This window comes from Physeter macrocephalus, chromosome 2, assembly GCF_002837175.3.
Source record: "Physeter macrocephalus isolate SW-GA chromosome 2, ASM283717v5, whole genome shotgun sequence".
NCBI lineage: Eukaryota > Metazoa > Chordata > Mammalia > Artiodactyla > Physeteridae > Physeter > Physeter macrocephalus.
The window spans coordinates 77,712,720-77,733,076 of NC_041215.1; the positions used below are offsets into that span (position 1 = coordinate 77,712,720).

The following is a 20,357-nucleotide window of genomic DNA, read 5'->3' on the forward strand; positions in this document are numbered from 1 at the left end:
GCAGGGGACAGTTTGAACAAAAGCCCACAAGTTGAAAAGCACAAGGCACGTTTAGTACACAGCCAGAGGTTGAGTTTGACTGGAGCGACGTCAGGTGAGAGGCTGAGGGAACTGAGACTGATCTGTAGCCCAGCTGTTGGTGTGAAAGAGCACACCAACACAGCCCTAGAGGTGTGAGGGCTGCAGGTTACAGGAACTGCCAGTGGCGGGGGAGCTCATGGGGTCAGTTAGACTCATTCTTGCTTTAACCTTCTTTAAAATGTTAAAGCAAAGTCTCTATCACTGCACTCTGGTAGGGTTTCTAAACTTCGTAGAACCTTATATGAAAGGCAAGTAAGGAAGGTGCAAAAACAAGTTACCGTCTTAGGATTTCTCTTCCGGAGCCACCTTTCCTCCCGTGGAGTTGGCATGGTGTGCACCTGTTTACAGGTCCTGAGAGACATGGGTCTCTGGCTTGATATCGACTACTTTCAGCAGAATTTCTTAGTCCGCTCTGAGTTTCTCCATCAACTCATGCTTACACACTGCTTAATGTGACCAGTCTTCTCCAAACGAACTTCAGGGATGGAGCCCCTGCCTCATTCCCTGTTATGTCCCCAAAGCCTGGCTCTGTACGGGGCACAGGGCAGGTTCTCCACACACATTTGGGGGATGAGTAAGCAGACGTTGGGAGGGAATGAGAGAATGATTTCCCCAAAGCTGTGCACAGGGGCTGTTGCAGCATCACTGTACCCTGGACAGCCAAGACAAGCGAATTCACAGGTGTCCAGAAAGAGTTCTTGACATTCTGTATTAATTAAGATACAGTCCCAGATGCTGTCACAGAGAGCCAGCATATATAAAGTAAAGGATTATTTCTCTTCCGTGTAAAAGTCTAAGGCAGTATGTGCTCAGTGCTACAGAGTCGTCAGAGACCCAGGGTTTTTCTGATTCAGATGTACATATATGTATACATTCTCATTTTTATATTCTTTCCCATTATGGGAAAAGGGATAGGATATTGAACTATATTCAATATCCTATTATCATAGGATATTGAATATAGTTCCCTGTGTATACAGTAGGACCTTGTTGTTTATCCCTCCTATATATAATAATTTACATCTGCTAACCCTAAACTCTCTCTCCATCCCTCTCCCAACCCCCTCCCCCTTGGCAACCACAAATCTGTTCTCTATATCCATGAGTCTGCTTCTGTTTAGTAGGTAGGTTCATTTGTGTCATATTTTAGATTCCACATATAAGTGGTATCATGTGGTATTTGTCTTTCCCTTTCTGACTTACTTCACTTAGTATGATAATCTCTAGGTCCATCTATGTTGCTGCAAGTGGCATTATTTTATTCTTTTTTATGGATGAGTAGTATTCCATTGTGTATATATACCACATCTTCTTTATCCATTCCTCTGTCTCTGGTCATTTAGGTTGTTCCCGTGTCTTGGCTGTTGTAAATAGCGCTGCTATGAACACTGGGGTGCATGTATCTTTTTGAATTATAGTTTTGTTCAGATATATGCCCAGGAGTGGGATTGCTGGATCATAAGGTAATTCTATTTTTAGTTTTCTGAGGAACATCCATACTGTTTTCCATAGTGGCTGCACCAACTTACGTTCCCACCAACAGCATAGGAAGCTTCCCTTTTCTCCACACCCTCTCCAGCATTTGTTATTTGTAGACTTTTTAATGATGGCCATTCTGACTGCTGTGAGGTGGTACCTCATTGTAGTTTTGATCTGCATTTCTCTAATAATTAGCAATGTTGAGCATCATTTCATGAACCTATTGGCCATCTGAATGTCTTCTTTGGAGAAATGTCTATTTAGGACTTCTGTCCATTTTTCGATTGGGTTGTTTGTTTTTTTGGTTGTTGTTGAGTTTTATGAGCTGTTTGTATATTTTTGAAATTAATCCCTGTTGGTCACATCATTTGCAAATATTTTCTCTCAGTCTGTATGTTGTCTTCTCATTTTGTTTATGGTTTCCTTTGCTGTGCAAAAGCTTGTAAGGTTGATTAGGTCCCATTTGTTTATTTTTGTTTTAATTTCTATTGCCTTGGGAGACTGACCTAAGAAAACATTGGTACGATTTATGGACATACATATCCCTTTTTAAGTGATCAGCCTCTCTTGTCACATTTTCTTCTTGAGGGGGCACATTATGGCTGGTATTGGTAGTTGTCCACCATATCTGTTTTCCCCTTCTTCCTGGATACAGGGCTAGACTGTATTTTCCCACCCACCTTGCACATCAGTGTGGTGGTGTGATCAAGTTCTTTCAAATGGAGTCTGAGTACTGTGTGTCATTCCCAGGCCTAGACCTAAGGCTGTGTACACCCCTCCAACACTTTCTTTTCTCTTTGCTCCTTTTGCAATGTTGACTTAGAGGCAGTCTAGCTTTAACCAAATAAACAACAACAATGCCCTAGGGGGTGACAGAGCAGTAACCTGGAAGCAACATGGGTCCATGCTGGAGCTCATAGACCGGAGCTGCCCACCAGGCTGGTATGCTTATCTCTGACTATCACAGGGAGAAATGAACTTCTTTGTTCTCTATTCCACAGTGTTGTTAGGTCTTTTGGCTATAGCAGCCTAGCCTTTAAGTTTAACTGACGCACACTACACACATGATCTCTTTTTTCCCCCCAAGTGTGGGGCTGTGGATAGGAAGTTGTCCATCAGGGCTGCGTGCTCTAATTCCGTTAGCACAGGAATGAGGTTGTTCTTCATGATGTACATCACACACGTGTCTTCTGTCCAGCTTTTTCAATTGCAGTCAAAAAAATCTACAAAAAATAATTCACAATAGCAATAAAAAGTAAGGTACTTTGGAACAAGCACCTTAAAAGGAATGTACAGAATCTATGATGAAAATGGTAACATTTTTTGAGGTACATAAGAGACCTGACTAAACTTAGAGACACACCACGTTACAAAAGACTCAGTTGTGAAGATGTACATTCTCTGCAAATTAATTTCTAAGTGTTAAGTCATTCTAATAAAATTACTATGAGATTGTTTATGGATTGTGATAACAATTTAAAGTTATAGGAAGAATAAATGAAAGAGAATAACCTAGAAAATGTAGAAAAATAAGAATTTGGGGGAATGCTTTCTCTACCAAGCATCAAAATTATTAAAATGCTACAATATATAAATAAATCTCATATTGTTTCAAGAATAGACTTACAAATTAATGGATATAAGATAGAAAATCTGGTAATTGTGTAAGCATGCACACACATATATATGAATTTTGTACATTATAAATGTATGCTTCATATTTATAAGAAAAGGTCACACTGCTCAATTCATAATCATAGGATGATATTTGATTGGCTAAGTAGAAAAAAGTTATATACTTATCACATAAACAATAGGGCTGATATTTTTTAAGGAAATTATTTTTAAAATAAAGAAAACATAGGTAAATATTTATCAGATCTTGCAGTGAGAAAGCAAAGGATGAAATCATAAAAGAAATACTGATAGATTTGACTACCTAAGAATTTTAAAATTTAAGTTAAGGAGACTTCCCTGGTGGTCCAGTGGGTGAGACTCCGTGCTCCCAATGCAGGGGGCCTGGGTTCAATCCCTGGTCGGGGGCCTAGATCCCACATGCACGCTGCGACTAAAAAGTCCGCATGCCGCAACTAAGAGTCCTCATGCCGCAATGAAGATCCCATGTGCCGCAACAAAGATCCCACGTGCTGCAACGAAGATCCCGCGTGCTGCAACTGAGACCCTGCACAGCCTAAATAAATATTAAAAATTTAAGTTATAAAACCATAAGCAAACATAAAAGATAATTAAGAACTGAGAAAAAAACCCCAGCAAATAAGTTAAGAGTCTTTATATACAAGAGCTCTTCAAAACAATAGGAAAAAAACTCCTCAATAAAAAATAGGCAAAAGACCTGATCAGATTGGACAAAGACCTGATCAGACAATTTGCAATAAACATATGTAAAACATCAGCTTCAGTAATGATCAGGCGATAACTAAAGTAACAATGTATCAATAGTACAGGTCTTCATTTATCTAATTGCCAAAGATTTTAAAAAGTTGTCATATCCAGCAGTGAAATGGAAATTCTTACACATACAGAGTTATAATTTATCAGACCCTTTCTGGGCAAATTTGGAATGTGTATAAAAAACTTCTTACATTTTTATATTCTTTGATTAATTACACTTCTAGGAATTTATTGTATGGACATAACCAGGGGGCTCCCAAGATTTATGTGTTAATCATCATACTATTTTTAGTATATGTGCTGCTGAAGCGAGCACCATCATACTATTAATAACAGAGAAAAATAATCAAAATAACCACAAAAGATATTGCTTGAATACATTATGGTTAGTCCATGTGGTACAATCTTATTGTCATTACAGAGTTATGTTTTTTTTAAATATTTATTTATTTAGTTAGTTAGTTTTGGCTGCTTTGGGTCCTCGTTGCCGCACGCGGGCTTTCTCTAGTTGCAGCGAGCCAGGGCTACTCTTTGCTACGGTGCGCGGGCTTCTCATTGCGGTGGCTTCTCTTGTTGCGGAGCATGGGCTCTAGGCGCACGGGCTTCAGTAGCTGTGGGACGCGGGCTCAGTCGTTGTGGCTCGCGGGCTCTAGAGCGCAGGCTCGGTAGTTGTGGCGCACGGGCTTAGTTGCTCCGTGGCACGTGGGATCTTCACGGCCTAGGGCTCGAACCCATGTCCCCTGCACTGGCAGGTGGATTCTTAACACTGCACCACCAGGGAAGTCCTAAGAGTTATGTTTCTGAAGAAAATATAATGAAGTCAGGGAATTCTCCCAATATCACAATAGGTAAAAGAAAACAGAGTATGCCGTGGCCTACGGGTCTTCCATAATCTGACTCCCCCCACTCAACTCCTGTTCTGACCCCATCTGCTCTGCCTGCCCCTCACCCACTCCACTCCAGCTACCCTGGACTCCTGAATGTCCTTCCAGCATATGCCCAGTGTTTGTGGCCTCAGGACTTGGCACTTGTTCTTCGCTCTTCCTGAAATACTTGCATAGCGGCTTCTTCATTTTCTTCAGCCTCTGGTTGAATCTCACCTTATCAGCCACATCACCCCTGGCTGCTCATATAAAAATAGTACCCACTCCTCAGCCCACCACTGCCCCCCCATCCTTTCTGTCACCTATCCTGCCTTATTTTTCTCTATAGCACTTACTGCTTCCTGGTACATGGCATATTTTTGTATTTATTTATTTATTGTCTGTTTTTCCATGAGGAGTTCCAGATCCATGAGGACTGGGAACTTGTCTGTTTTACTCATTGCTGTATCCCCAGCACATTATAGGCCATCAATAAATATTTGTGAGACAATAAAATATCTAACTATACCAACAATCTTATATGACTTTTATACAAAAATCTCACCATATTAACTCACATATCTCACACCATATTAACTGTGGTTATTCTTGGGTGGCCAGTTTCCTGATGATTTTGATTATTTCTTTACACTTTTCTGTGTTTTTGCAACTTTTTGCCATAAACATATGACATAATAAGACAGAAACCAATGTATTGTTATTATTTTAAAATGCCATGATTTGCAAAAATCACCTGAAACCTGAGCTGACCAAATATTCCAAAGTGTAGAACAATTCCATTTTTTAGACGTTCTCACTTTTCCCATGTTAGGAATCTGGTGACTCTTCCACAGGGCTCTATCTTGTCAGCCACTGACTCCCGGTATTTCCTTCCTCTGCCTTTGCCACTGCAACAAGCACCTCGATGGCGTGGAATTTCTTTGGGGGCACTTCTCAGTCAACAAAAGGAACGTACTACTGTTCTCAATCCACTGTCCTCGGCCCAGCGCCAGCTCAGGAATTGCCAAGATTTCCTGCTTCTCCTCCTCACAGCCCAGCCTCTTCCTTGAGTTCCTTCCTGGGACCTGCATGGCCAGGTGCCTCAAGGCCTGGGGGAGTGGCCTTTCACAGGCCCCCTTAGCCTCCAAGGGAAAAGAAAGGTTAGCTTGAGGGTGCTTATTGAAAACTGAGGAGCCTGATTTGGGATGATTGGCTTGTAATCCTCTTAAGAGACCTCATGCCAGCACCGACCTCCAGAGCCCCACCTGCACAGGGATGGGCAGAAACCCTCTGAGGAAGCCGTGTCCCAGCAGCCATGTTGACCAGCAGGGGTCCGAGCCGTAAGATTCTTTCCTTGGAAGGAGGGCGACTCAGTCCCAAACCTGAGAGCTCTCTTCATTTGTACTCTCATGCATCTTTCTGGCCTGGAGTATGTAGCTGCACATGGTGAATGAAAGGTTCTCACCCACTGTGAACAGGCACTATTGTTTCACTTCTCACAGCACCTCCCTTAGTGAAAAGTAACTATCCAAGTACAAAATGTAGCCACCCCTCAAAAACCGGAAGCACACCCATGATGACCAGTGGGTGCACAGGCCTGGGCTTGAAGGAAGCGAGTCATCAGAGCATGACAGGATAAGGCTCCTCCCCAGGCCCCCGATGGTGGTGAGCATTTTTAAGGTGACCTGGGCGACATTCAGTTATTATTTGTAGACTCAGCGGGGAGGGCCTGTGGGCTGCAGAGAAGCCCTCGGCAGTCCGGGACAGCGGGACATTGCCGGCTTTGTTTGAGCAAAGATAACTATGCGCTGGCTGGGGGGAGGGAGCACCCTGCCCCGGGACTCCACGCAGGCTAGCAGCTCCAGCCACCTGTCCGGGGTGGGGGGGCCCTCTTGCTGGCACCTTAAATGAGTTACAAGTGTGGTAGCGGCACCTTCTTAGAATGTGCAGCAATGTGCTTAGCAGTCCTTGGTATTTCTCAACCACAGCTGCCCTGGAAAGAACCTAAAAATGCATCCATTGTCCTAGGTCAGTCTCTACTGCCATTTAAAAATCCCCAAACCCCCAAATTGGTCCCATCCTTTGTACCTTCTGAATATGCTGGGCTTGCCTCTGCATATCACTCCCCGTATATGAATTATCTATTCACGTGCCTGTTTCCCCTCCTAGACACCATGTCTTACATGTATCGGTCCAGTGTCTGGCACACAGGAGGTGCTCAATCAGTATTTCATGAACCTATTTTTGGAGTCTGTCTTTGAAAGTTCATTTTAAAACATTCCACAAAATGCTGATTCCTTGGAGATTTTTTTCACTTATGGCAAGACTCATGGGGGTACTTCTTGGGATTACCTATTTCTGAGTCTTCAAATGCTGAATAGGGAGGGGGTCTTTAGGGCATCAGGGACTCTCTGTGCCTCAGATGGGGTTTGTTACTATTATTTGATAGAATGATTGTTACAATGACAATCCCTTACAGGTGTCTGACATCATGATTTAAAGCCCTTTCAATTTTCTTATCGCCTATTATGATGTTCTGATTTCTAAGGCATGGTCGAAGGCCTATTTAAAAATCTTATAAAAATCAGACACCTTTGTGATTTATCTGAAAGTCTTATTTTTAGAATCAAGCACCATTTTTCCATTCATTCAACACATGTTTACTTCATATTCATTATGTGTCAGGCACTGTATAAGGCACTGAAGATACAGAGTTGGAAAGTCATAATTCCTGCTCAGATTAGAGGCATTGGTACAAAGTGATGAGGGCTACATTCAAGGTGCCATTAAAGGCTGTGGGGGTAATGGGCAGGAGTGCTTGATTCTGCCTGGAGAGAAGTGGGGGGAAGTTTCAGACCAAGATGATGGTGATGCTGATGGTGATGAGGCGGAGGAGGATGATGATGCTACTATAAGCAATAGACAGCGCTTACCATGTGCCAGGCACTTGCTGGGTGCTTTGCACACCTTAACTCCCTTACTCCTCACAACCACCCTCTGAGGTAGGGGCTCTTATTATTTCCATTTTACAGATGAGAAAATTGAGGCATGCAGAGATTAGGTAAATTGCTCAAGATTGTACCAGTAAGTAAGTGGTGGCGATTATCTACTATTTCTTGGGTTTCTGGACCAAATAGCAACGATAATACTGGCAAAGTACAGGGGCTTCTGCTACTGCCAAAACCCATTTTCCTTGGCCGCCTTCCTGAGGTGCAGCCCACGTATTTCTTGAGCCAGCCCTTGAACTTGGCAGTACATCAAGGGCCTTCCTGTCTAGATGGTGAGCCTGGTTTGTGGCCCTGGCCCCAGTATCAGCCCATGACTGATAACGGGTCCTGGTCAAGATGTGGGATTTCAAATTGGACAGCCTTGGGCTAGACCTCTGGTCCTATCAATCCTCAGCTATTGGCCTCTGAGCCTTAGGTTTCCCACCTGTAAAATGGGGAGAACAGCTGTATCCATGCCTCTGCGGCCTCACATGTTAGCTACTTCTTGCTCCCCCCTCCCCCTCACATAAGATGAGGCCCCCGAACCACTCAGATGCTGAAAACGAGCCAACCTGGAAGCCTGTGGAGTTCCCCAGCAAGACTGGAGGCATTGTTCTGCTGTCAGGGGTGGGGTGGGGTGACCCTTTGTCAGGGAGGGCCCGAGGGCTTCCGTGCCCTCGGCAGACATCTGCCTCGGAGGTTTCCTCCGCCTTGCTGTAAGCTTGTCCTTCGGAGGCTGAAGCGAATGGAGTTGAAAGCGGTTACTTCATGGAAACAACAGTTGTGACGGGCTGGAGGGCTGGCAAGAGGACTGGAAGTGGGCTTCACCCGGGGCTGCGTCCCTGGGGTACACCTCAGAGAAACCTTGGGGCCAGTGGCATGCTCTCTGTTTACTCAGGGGTTTCCTCACTGAACCCACTGAGGAAACAGCTTTGTAAGGAAAGGGAAAACATATGGTTTAGGCCAGGGACTCATTGGGCCCAGCGGAGTCCAAGTGGCTGCCTCCAAATTGCCTGCCACTTCAGTGCCAAGGGGGCACAGAGTACAGCGCAGCTCCTGCCCTGCCTGGGCTTAGGGCTAGCTGTGGGCTCCACCCCTTCAGAGGGCTGGCCCTGTGGCTGCAGCCTCCTGGGCACACCTGGTGTCTTTTTTTTTTTTTTTTGGCTTTTAATGAAATATAATTGGCTTTTATGTTACTTCAAACAGTTCATGAGCCAGAGAATTTGCAAATATAGTATTACATCTAAGGCAACTAGGAATTTAGAGGGAGAAAAAAAAGTGTGGACTGTCAGATGGCGGTTTGTTTTGCTCCGGTCTGATGCCCCCTTTTTTCCTGGCATGTGTATGTACACTTAGTTTCTCTTTTAATTGACCTGCTTCTCTGATTTCTAATGTGGTTATCAAGAAGCTTTCAGACCTTGCCTCTGCTTCTCCTGGTGGTCTTCCTTTTGAGGGTGCTGCCTATAATGAGATGAGCACATTGGTAGCTATTTGGAAAGTAAAGACAATTAAGTAACTTTCTAGTAACTTTGATTTGAACTTCTGGGTCCTTTTGGTTTGTGGTCAGTTCCTTAACTTTGCGCTAAGAATCTCAAAAACATCTGGAGTCCTTTCTTTCAGGTTTCTGCTTTATTTTGTCTGAGCTGAGCTCTTATAGTTAAACTATTAGTGTCTCTGGTCTCTCGATGCACCTAGTGCCTTTTAGGGAGGGCCATTAACTCTTCCAAGCCTCTCAGGTCCCTTAAGTAATTTCTCAGGGGAAGAAACTTGCTTGTTGATGGCAGAACTATCTGTCTCTTCACTCACTTTACTCCACCTCACCCTTTATCCTTGGTGGAAGGGGTTTTTAAAGCATAAAATACATCAAAATTATGCTGTGAAAGGTTATAGTAGCAGCAAGAGAGAGGTTGTCTGATGAGGGCTCCACTTGGAAAAAGAATTCATGCAGCTGTTTCAGAATGAAGGGCAGGCTCCAGAGGCCTCGTGGCTCCAGGCTTTGGTGATGCTGGTGATGGGGGTGGGTGGATGGGTAGAGGCAGAGTGTTGAAGGAAGGAGAGAGGGAAACTGAGGAAGCAGGAACTTAGTCACAGTCAGAGTATGACTCTGTAGGGTCTGCAAGGTGACTTAATTGGGAGTAAATAGATGATTTTATCATCCTCTGGACTCTCAGCTACAAGAAACATCAGACTCTTTCCAGAATTGGATCGAGGGAGGAGAAAATATCATGGCCTACTTTGATTCAATGGCTGAGTATCTCCTATGTGCCGGCACCATGTTTCCTGCTGAGGAGAGACCTGTGGGTGCTAAGTGGGGGGGGACACTTGCTGAGGGGATAGTTCCTGCAGTAATGATCACGGACAGCAGCGATCAGTCGAAGGACGAGCAAGAGGCTCTTGTGGGTGGTGGTCAGGGGGCACGTCACAGAGGAGGCATGGCTTCCCTTTCTTGTGAGATGGCAGGACAGAAGCAAGGAGTGGGACTGGAGGCAGGACCAGGGACACAGCATTCCAGAGCCGGCTTTTCAACCTGGCTGTGGTAAGGTCTTTGAGGGAAAACTTTTCCCTGCCTTGAGATCCTCCTTCCTACGAGGGATTACTGGCTCCCGATCAGTCAGTACCCAGGACTCCAGGCTACACTGAAGGGCCTAGCCAGTCTGGGTTTGAAGGCTCAGGGAATTCTCTGGACTCTGGGCTCTTTGACATCCTGGCAAAGATGCACCAATGATACACATACACTGGGAAATAAGGGAAACCGAGGGAGACCCAGACCCTTTGCTTGAGAGAGTTCCAGCTGAGAAGAGAGCACAGGCCTGGGCTTGAAGGAAGTAGAGTACACAGGTGCTGGGCAGCCCTCAAGCATGTAGCCCTGCTCTGAGGGGTGCTGTGGATACCCACATGGCTTCAGAGTGCCTGGTAAACTGCTCCAGCTCTGATGTTCGGGTCTGCAAATTTCCTGGTCCCTCATCCAGGGACTTCCACCAGATACAGCATCATATACCCTGGACTGTTCTACCCGGGACTAATCCCCACCCCACCAGACCTTGTTTATCTGACCCTCTCTCCCATGGGCACATTAAACCTCCTAAAAATGTGTTTGAGGCTTCCCTGGTGGCGCAGTGGTTGAGAGTCCACCTGCTGATGCAGGGGACACGGGTTCGTGCCCCGGTCCGGGAAGATCCCACATGCTGCGGAGCGGCTGGGCCCGTGAGCCATGGCCGCTGAGCCTGCGCCTCCGGAACCTGTGCTCCGCAGCGGGAGAGGCCACAACAGCGTACCACAAAAAAAAAAAAAAAAAAAAAAAAAAAGAATTATACACAGTCATTCTGAAACTAGGGAAAGGTGTCAGGGGTTGATCTTAGACTATCGCAGCCAGTGTTTGCTACAGGACCTACAATGTACGAGGCATCTGGATGTCAGCTGAGAACTGTCCTGTCTACAACATCCAAGGGGAGGATCCATAGAGGAAAGGTTTTTCTCAAGTTGAGCAATGGTCCTTAGGATTCAATGCTTTATTCTGCTTTAGTAAGACCAGTATTGCCATATTCTCTCACACTGTAGACTGTTTAGAATTTACAAAATGCACTTTTAGAATGTTACTTAATGTGTGCTCTGATAACACATTATTCCATTTCGAGGTTGGTTTCTTTTTGAGATCTGAGCATGTTTAACTCAGATTCTCTGTATAGAGCCTGTGTTAAGGCCTTTGGTACTTAGCATCTTTATTTTTTATTTCCAACTGGAAAAGTCTTAAACACAGAATCCTTTCCTTTCTTTTTCTTTCCTTTCCTTTCTTTCCCATCATTTCCCTTTCCCCTTCCTCCCTCCCTTCCTCTCTCCCTCCCTCCCTCCCTTCTTTTTCTCCTTCCTTTCTATATTCTTTTTGTCAAAAAGAAGCCTTCTCAGTGTGAAATTTTCAGCACAATAGTTACATTTTCCATTGCCACATTGTACTTGGAAGATGAATACCTTGATCATGCCCCTACTTTCAAACACACTTGGCAGCTACCATAGCTCAAGTCCTTATCATCTCTCCCTTTTATTACTGTAATTATATAACTGCTTTTCTTATCTCCACTCTTATTCCCCTTCTTATCCGTCAACCACATAGTTGTCAAACTGAACTTTGAAAGTACAGATCTAAGAAAGTTGACAACACACAGGCCAGGATACGAGGAAGTGAGCCATCTCAGAGATGCTGTGGGTGTGAATGGGTGCCCGCTTTGAGGGGCAATATGGTCATGTCTGTCAGAGTTACAAGAACAGATACCCTTTAACTCAAGGTTCTACTTCCAGGGGTTTATTCTGTAGTTATCCTCGTACATGCAAGGATGTATGTGTGAGGATGTCAACTAGGGCACTGTTTACAACGGCAAGATACTGGAAACAAGCTGAAGGACCATTGGTAAGAGCTATTGAAATGAATGATGGTAACTGGATGATGGAGTTTGTAAGAACTATTTGCTGGTTGCTCTTCCAGAATCCATTCATTCCCTTTTGTCCCTTCTAACGATTGGTTTGTGTCGATCCTAGTCCCACCTCTAGGGGTGGACCCAACTGGTGGAAGCTGGTCAGTCCGTCATGCTCCTCTGTCCCCTCTTCCCTATGCTCCACTCAGGGCTCTACTGTCATCCTCGGGGGCCTTCCTTCTTGGGTACGCCCACAGTGCTTGCTGGTGCCTTTCCCTTTCTTGCTACCCACCACATTTTATTGTAATTATTTGTTTATACCTACACCACCTGCTCTTCTGTGAGTGAGCTCTTTGAGGGACCCATGTCTCCCTGGACCTAGGATAGTCAGTGCTTGTGACATGATGGGAAGAGAGGCACCTTGTAGCTGTCCCATGAACAAAAAAGGTAGGTTCAGATTCCAGCTGTCTTTTTACTAAACTCTTCCATCCCTTTCGGATTTCTTTTCTCTTGCGGCTGCAAATTCTTATCTGTTCTTTGTCTCTCTGCCCAGTAACAATTAGCCAGGTTGTAGCAGAGCTAGAGTTCCCAGCCCAGCCCAGATTGCATTTCCTCACTCTTAGCAGCTGGGGGGAGTCCTCTTTCACTTTACCCAGGATGTATCTGAGATTCACAGCAGGTCCAATGACCTGCTCTTTGTCTGCCCTGACATGTACAGTCTGTCATAAAGTGTTCATCCAGTTCAGAAAATTTTAAAAGCTGCGGGAGAATAGAAGAGTGAAAAGAGAATTTGTAGAAATGTAGTCAGTCACTTGGGCTTCAGTCACTTGGGCGTCCGTCCCATTCAGCAGTCTACTCCCTCAGGAAACCAGGTAACCTGGAGATGTGTACAGGAACTATTCCCATGGAACCATCATTCCTGTTAAATAATCACCAAGCCCAGGAGAAATCTGTCATCTGCACATAAAATCAGCGAGGCAGAGTCTTTCCAGGAAAGAAACGCAGTGAGGCAATGGTGTGTTCCTCATTCACGCAGAGACGCTGACTGGCCTCGCTCAGGGAGTTCCTGACCCGCCGCTGGGCCTGCCCCTGCTGGGGCATCGTTGGGGCCCAGGAAGGACCTGGCTGGCTGTTGGCTGGCTAGTGAGGCACAAGGAAAATGATGAGCCATCAATTCTATTTGTGGTTTCCAGCTTCAAGAGCAATGACTGTTTGAGGGTGTCCGATGTTGGGGTCTGGGGAAGATGCAGTGTCCAAGGTGTTGCACAACAGATTCAGGGCTGTTGCTAGCCTGTATAGTGTCTTTGAATGAATGAGAAAAAAAGTGCCCCCTCTGGGCTGACCCGGCTCCACACTAGGGCAGAAGCCTTGCATTTGGAGGTGTCTCTGTTCAAAGAAAGAGTGCTTGTTGCTCTGGGTGGGCACGGGCCCATGCCAGGCACCTAGATCTCAATGCCCACTTGCCTTCTCAGCTGGGAGCCATTATGCAGCACAGGAACCACATGGCCATACTTGTGGCCTAGAAGGTATAGCTTTGGGGGTGTTTAGAAAGGAGAGGTAAGAGAAAAGTGAATTGATTATTCAGGGTTGTTTTTCTCAAAGTGTGGAACTCCCTATCACAATCTCCTAGGTGTACTTGATAAGAGTGCATATTCCTGGGACCCACCTCAGAACAACTGAATTAAACGCTCTGAAGGGTGGGACCCAGCAATCTGGATATTTAACTAGCCCCCTAGACGATTCTATTGCCCCCCCCGCACCCCCCCCCCCGCCCCCCGCAAAACTTAAGAACTGCTTGTTTAGCAACTGTTGTGTCAGAAGTCCTTGGGATCTGTGTATTTGGGAATCTAGAACTCTGACTGGACAGAGCAGACAGAGACGGTTCTCAGCTCTGCAGTGTCACCTCCTCATGTGTCCTTGAGGTCTTCCCAAAGGCTGCTTCTCTGGGGTTTGGGGCTGATGTCATTGTTTCTCCTGGCACCACTGCTTTGTTGTTTCCAAAAAGCACTTTTAAAAGTGTCAGCTTTTAGGATAAAAACTCTAGGAATCCTGAAACAAAGAGTGGGTAGGACTCAGATAATTCCACACTTGTCCTTCCTCCTTGGCCTCAGGCTTTTTTCCTGCCTTCTGGTCCTGTGGCAGAGAACTTTTCTGGCTGAATCATTTCAAGGAATTCTCCTGGAGATACTGTGTTTCCATTTTGGTTTCAATCTTATATGAAGGTTAAATTACATTGTCCTAAATTCCAAGGGTCTGATCAGTTTGCTTTGTTGAACTGGTATTTCTGTCCTTTGAGTAACGCTTGAAATATGACGTGAGTGGTCCATAATCTGGCCGCCTCTCTTTTATTTAGGGAGTTTCACTGGAACAGAGTTTTAGCTGAGCCCACACGTGCTTACTTGCTCCTTATATTATAGACACCCATTGCTCTGGGCCACAGGGAGACACTCATACACCCAGCCTCCCTCCTTGGAGGATGAAGTCACTCACAGACACTGTCCACTGCTATTGAGGGAATGTTTGTGTCCCCTAACCCCCAATGTGATGGTATTAGGAGGTGGGGCCTTTGGGAGGTGATTAGGTCATGAGGGTAGAGCCCTCATGAATCAGATAAAAGACACCCCAGAGAACTCCTTTATCCCTTCTGCCACGTGAAGACACAGTGAAAAGATGGCCATCGATGAACCAGGAAGCAGGCCATCACCAGACACTGGATCTGCCAGTGTCTTGATCTTGGACTTCCTAGCCTCCAGAACTGTGAGAAATAAGTGTTTGTTGTTTAAGCCACCAAGGCTTACCCAGTGATATTTTTGTTATAGCAGCCCGAATGGACTAAAATATTCACACTGTTGCCCTTGTGCTGAGCACAGTGCAAGATACACTAGTGTGAGGGGTTGAGACCGTGCCCTGCCTTCAAGGAGTTTAATCTAGAGTTCCACTGTCCCATACAATAGCCACCAGCCTCATGTGGCTATTGAGCGCTTGAAATGTCCGAATGGAGATGTGCTGTAAGTGTAAAATACACACCAGATTTCAAAGCTCTGTAGGAAAAGAAGTGCAAGTAAAGTATCTCATTAACATTTGTTTTATGTTGGTTACATGATGAAATCATAATATTTTCAATATATTAGGTTAAATAAAACTTGTTAAAATTAATTTCACCTATTTGTTTTTACTTTTTTAATGAGGCTGCTAAAAAATTACAAATTACACGTATGGCTTGCATTATATGATTACTGGACGGTGCTCTCTAGAGGGTGAGAAAACAAGTATAATTGACTATCATAAAGAAATATGATTACTGTTGGGATAGGAGAAGGACAGGGAGAGCTAGGAACTGTTTGAAAGAGCCCTAACTCAGCCTTGGGAGCTAGGGGAGGGCTTCCAGGAGGAGGTGATATCTAATTAAGATCAAAAGTTGAGTAAGAGTGAGGTGCACAGTGAGATAGTGACCGGCATTGGAGGTGACAGAGCATGGTGCATTCTGGAAGCTGGGAGCAGTTCATCAGGGCTGTAGCTGAGTCGGGTGTGGGGGGGAAGTGGGCAGAGCTAGGCTGCAGAGGGAGGGTGGGTTCAGGATGTGGGGAGGGGGCACTGTGCTTCTTTCTGCAAGGGAGAGCTATGACCTCCTTTTCCTGGAAATGGGATTGGAGGTGTTAGAGATGAATGGGTATTTGGTTTCCTTTCCACCTGGGGTGGGCAGTGGAGTGAGGGGAGACACTCAGCAGTGTCGGGGGGGGGTAGGAGAAAAGTGCTTAAATTTTTGCCCCTTTGCCAGGTGTAGAACTGATGAGTTAGAGCAACTCTTATCAGTGAGATTATGTATGCAGAAAGGCTTTGGGCGTATAACACCTCTGTATAGACATTAGTTTGTTATGTTTAATTGGACCTTGATCTTACCATCAGAATATTGAAATTATAAATCTTACCTTTGGGAAAGTTGGAATATTTGCTTCAGATTTTAGCCTGTTTTGTTCTTAGAGGAGGTGATTCTCAATAAGAACAATCTTAATAAGGATAATAATAATGATAACTCTTTTTAAAGCAAAAGAATCTGAAGAGAGTAACAGTTCTGACACGAAGGTTCAGAATTTTGTAGGAATGGTACAGCCCAGGTCACAAACCAAGGATATTGCACCTTCTTCTCTTCTCTCAGGATGCCGTGCCTCCAGAAGTGAAAGGCCAAAGATTTATATATAAAATAATCTTCAGAATCCCTCTGTTCTTGCACAGTGCATCTTTACCCAGATGCCTAGCATTGTCATCAAAATTCCAACAGAGCAGTCAGCTAAATGCTTGGTGGGGGACGTTCAGGAGGTCTCACTTCTGTGTGTGGCTTGGCTTTGCTCTTAACACGTAGTAAAATTCTTAGCATCTGAGAGTACACTTATCGTGAAGTGGATAGTTTGCACATTGTCTTTTTTTTTTTTTTTTACAACTTACACATACTTTATTTACTTGGTTGAAAGCCTTATGGTATATAAAATGCTTTCTATAGTTGATCTTGGCTTTGTTCACACCGAAGTGAGTTGTATCTGGGTTTTCTGTGCTCAAGACTGCTCAATTGCTGCTGCTGGTGCTGTTGGTTTGTTTTCTTTCAGGATCAAGGTGGGTACTTTCATATAAAATCTTGTTTTTAGGGCTTCCCTGGTGGCGCAGTGGTTGCGCGTCCGCCTGCCGATGCAGGGGAACCGGGTTCGCGCCCCGGTCAGGGAGGATCCCACATGCCGCGGAGCGGCTGGGCCCGTGAGCCATGGCCGCTGAGCCTGCGCGTCTGGAGCCTGTGCTCCGCGACGGGCGAGGCCGCAACAGTGAGAGGCCCGCGTACCGCAAAAAAAAAAAAAAAAAAAAAAATCTTGTTTTTAATTCCTTCTCTGGCAAGTCTTTCCTGGATTCTTAGCTTTGCATAATTATACCTACAATGGAACCAGCATCCTAAAGTCACCAAGGTAAATCCTCCTATTCCAACGTCACATGATCTTCTAATTCTACTAGTTAACAAAAAGGGTCCAAGGCCAGCCACAACAGATCCTAATGAGCCATACAATGTCGAATCCCGTGCACAGGGGACGTTTTCAACATCTAAAATTCCTAGGAGCTTAAAGGGCTTCCCCTTCCCGGGCTCCCCGGCCTCCTGCGCAGCCGCCATGGGGACAAGTCAGCGCCTCCACCCCGCCCCATCGCCGTGCACATTGTCTTCTTTGCCTTGGGCTTTCTCTAGGGATGGGGGAAAGGCAGAATGTGTCCAGAGCAAACAGTTTTCCACAGATAAATGTCCTTTGACCCCTAGAAGGCTCAGAATTGGATTACGTCCTCCTAAGAAAAGAGATTCTCCAAGGAAAGGGGATGCTTTTGGACATTCACTCGTTCATTCTTTCCATTTATTGAGCACCTACTATGTGCCAGGGGCTGTACTAGGCACTCTTGGAGAATAGGTGAATACAAAAGGAGCCCTTACTTGGATTGAGCTCATAATCAGAGAGGTGGACATATCAGTTCCGATGTAGTTTAATGTTACACTAAAGGTGGGTACACACAGCTGTGAAGGCCTATGAAGGGAGGAAAGCATTCAAGTTCTGTCTGGATGGGGGTAGAAAAGGCAGGAGAGCCCTCACCTAGGAGGACTCGGCCTTGAAGCATGAGCAGCAGAAGGTAGAGGATATTTGGGGTCTAGAGTGGCACGGACATATATACACTACCAGACGTAAAACAGATAGCTAGTGGGAAGCATCCGCATAGCACAGGGAGATCAGCTCGGTGCTTTGTGACCACCTAGAGAAGCCTCTGACTCCTTACACAGGGGACCACGGCACATATGTCAAGGGGATTCATACAGACTGATTTCCCCCTTGGCCCACGCTCCTGACTTAGAAAGCACCTTAGCCACCAGGTGGGGATGGCTCAGTCTCAGGGCCCGGCCTGCTGTGGCAGGGGCTGTCTGGCTGGTGGTTTGAGGGCCCGGCCCTGGCCTGGCGCCTGGGTCTCTAAGGCTGGCTGGGAAGCTGGACTGTCTCCACTCAGTGATGCTGGGTCTACAGGACCATTGCAGAGTGGCAGGAACCTTGGTGAAATGTGAAATTTCCGTTGGCCGCCTGCCACAGTTCCCGCTGTATACTGACACTCCACCCAGAGGCAGGATGCCCTGCCCTGTGGAGCGGTTGGGAGTGATAAATACATTTGTTTTGAATTAGAACCTTTCCTGGCACTGAGGAGAAATGCAGCTGTGGTTGCCTGGCCTCGCTGCTCCCCAAGCCTCCGCACAGCCTACTCTCTGGCACAATCTGGAGCCAGAGGTAATGATTACGTTGGCTTGCCCGAGCCCAAACCTCCAAGGACAGGGTGCTGAGATGAAGGGCCCTCAGACGGATTATCAACATCAAAGGTACCCTAATCACACCACACTAGGTAATCAAAGCCCAGCACGGCCTTTCCCATCTTTCCCTTATTATGGCAATGCACTCTGTTTGTTTCAACCTTGTGAGTGGAGGTCAGATTGCCCTGAGTCACCTCAAGGATGGAAGCTGACTTACCCAGGTCGTGAAGCAGCATTTATTTCACTCTTTACCTGCTTAGCAAAGTTGAGCAATTGAGTGCATTTTAAAAAATGCTCCAGAGGCTTCTGTCAACTCAAAACCCCAGATGCAGCCCTGATAGAACTGCCCTTGGCAGGAGCAGGCTGGCCAGGAGAGATGCACCAGGCGAATAGGGGCTGGGGCTCCTCGGGCAGCTCCTCAGGACAGCTGGCCCCTGCACTGTGAATGTCCCTGTGCAAGTGCCCATAGACAGATACTACCTGCTGGGCACCTGTATGTGCCAACTGCTGTGCTGGTTGTGTGAGCCAGAAACAGCAGTTTTCATTTATGCTGCAGTGTGCAATAATAACCATGAATTCGTCTGGATAGCCAGTTCTCTGTGGTTGATATGTTTTGGCTAATTTCTTAAATTAAGGTATTGTAAGTTTTTTTGCTCTTCATTGTCCTAAGCTGGTAATGTATGTTATCTCTTGATAAAAAACAAAACCCAAACGTCAACCCTTCTTTTCCTAAGTCATGGTTGTTCTCTTTAAGCATAACTTAAAGAGGGCCTGACGGCCACGGATTTGCTGAATCAACAAACAGTATAACATTGCAGTTAAGAACATTCAGTCAGGGACTTCCCTGGCGGCGCAGTGGTTAAGAATCTGCCTGCCAATGCAGGGGACACGGGTTCAAGCCCTGGTCCGGGAAGATCCCACATGCCTCGGAACAACTAAGCCCGGGCGCCACAACTGCTGAAGCCCGTGCACCCAGAGCCCGTGTTCCGCAACAAGAGGAGCCACAGCGATGAGAAGCCCGAGCACCACAACGAAGAGTAGCCCCCGCTCGCCACAACTAGAGAAAGCCTGCACGCAGCAACGAAGACCCAACGCAGCCAAAATAAAGAAAGAAAGAAAGAAGAACATTCAGTCAGATGACACACCCACTAGGTCAGAAACTCCCAAAGCTGTGTGATCCCAGACAAGTTAAGTTCAATTTCTTCATCCATAAAAGTTAGACACAAATGTTACCTACTTCATACGGCTATTGTGAGAATTAAAAGGAAACCCAGGTAAAGGTACTAAATAAGTATTCAGTAATACTGTTAAGTGCCTACTCTGTGCCAGGTGAGTAGCATATAGATATCCATATTCTAGATGAGTAGAATATGGCCCTTACCAACAGGAGTTCCAAGACTAGTGTGGAAAGCAGATATGGACACATACTAAGCATGGAAATACAGGCACGTACAAAGTACTACTGAATCAGGAGTATTCATTGGGTAATCAGGGAAGACTTCACAGAAGAGGCAACCTTTAGCTGAGCATTGAAGGATGATTAGGAGTTCACCAGGTAGACAAGGATGGGGGAGAATATTCTGGACAGTACCAGCAGCTTGTACAAAGAGAGGTAGGAAAGAGTGTGGCCCAATCAGAGAACCACAGGAGTTACTAAAAGATATAAAAATTTAAAAGGATAGAACTGTGACTCTCATAGAATTATAAATTGAGCATCTGTCAAAGGTTTTCTTGAACTCATTAATTAATGAGAAAACCGGTAAGATGTTATAAATTGTTCAAAGTAGAATTCAAAGAACATTCATCTGTAAGTTAT

At 45.6% G+C, this 20,357-nt stretch overlaps 1 pseudogene; it reads right to left on the bottom strand.

Annotated features, from left to right (window-relative positions):
• Positions 1-17,099: 17,099 nt before the first annotated feature.
• On the bottom strand, positions 17,100-17,377 carry LOC112064567 (cytochrome c oxidase assembly protein COX20, mitochondrial-like; annotated as a pseudogene).
• Positions 17,378-20,357: the final 2,980 nt, after the last annotated feature.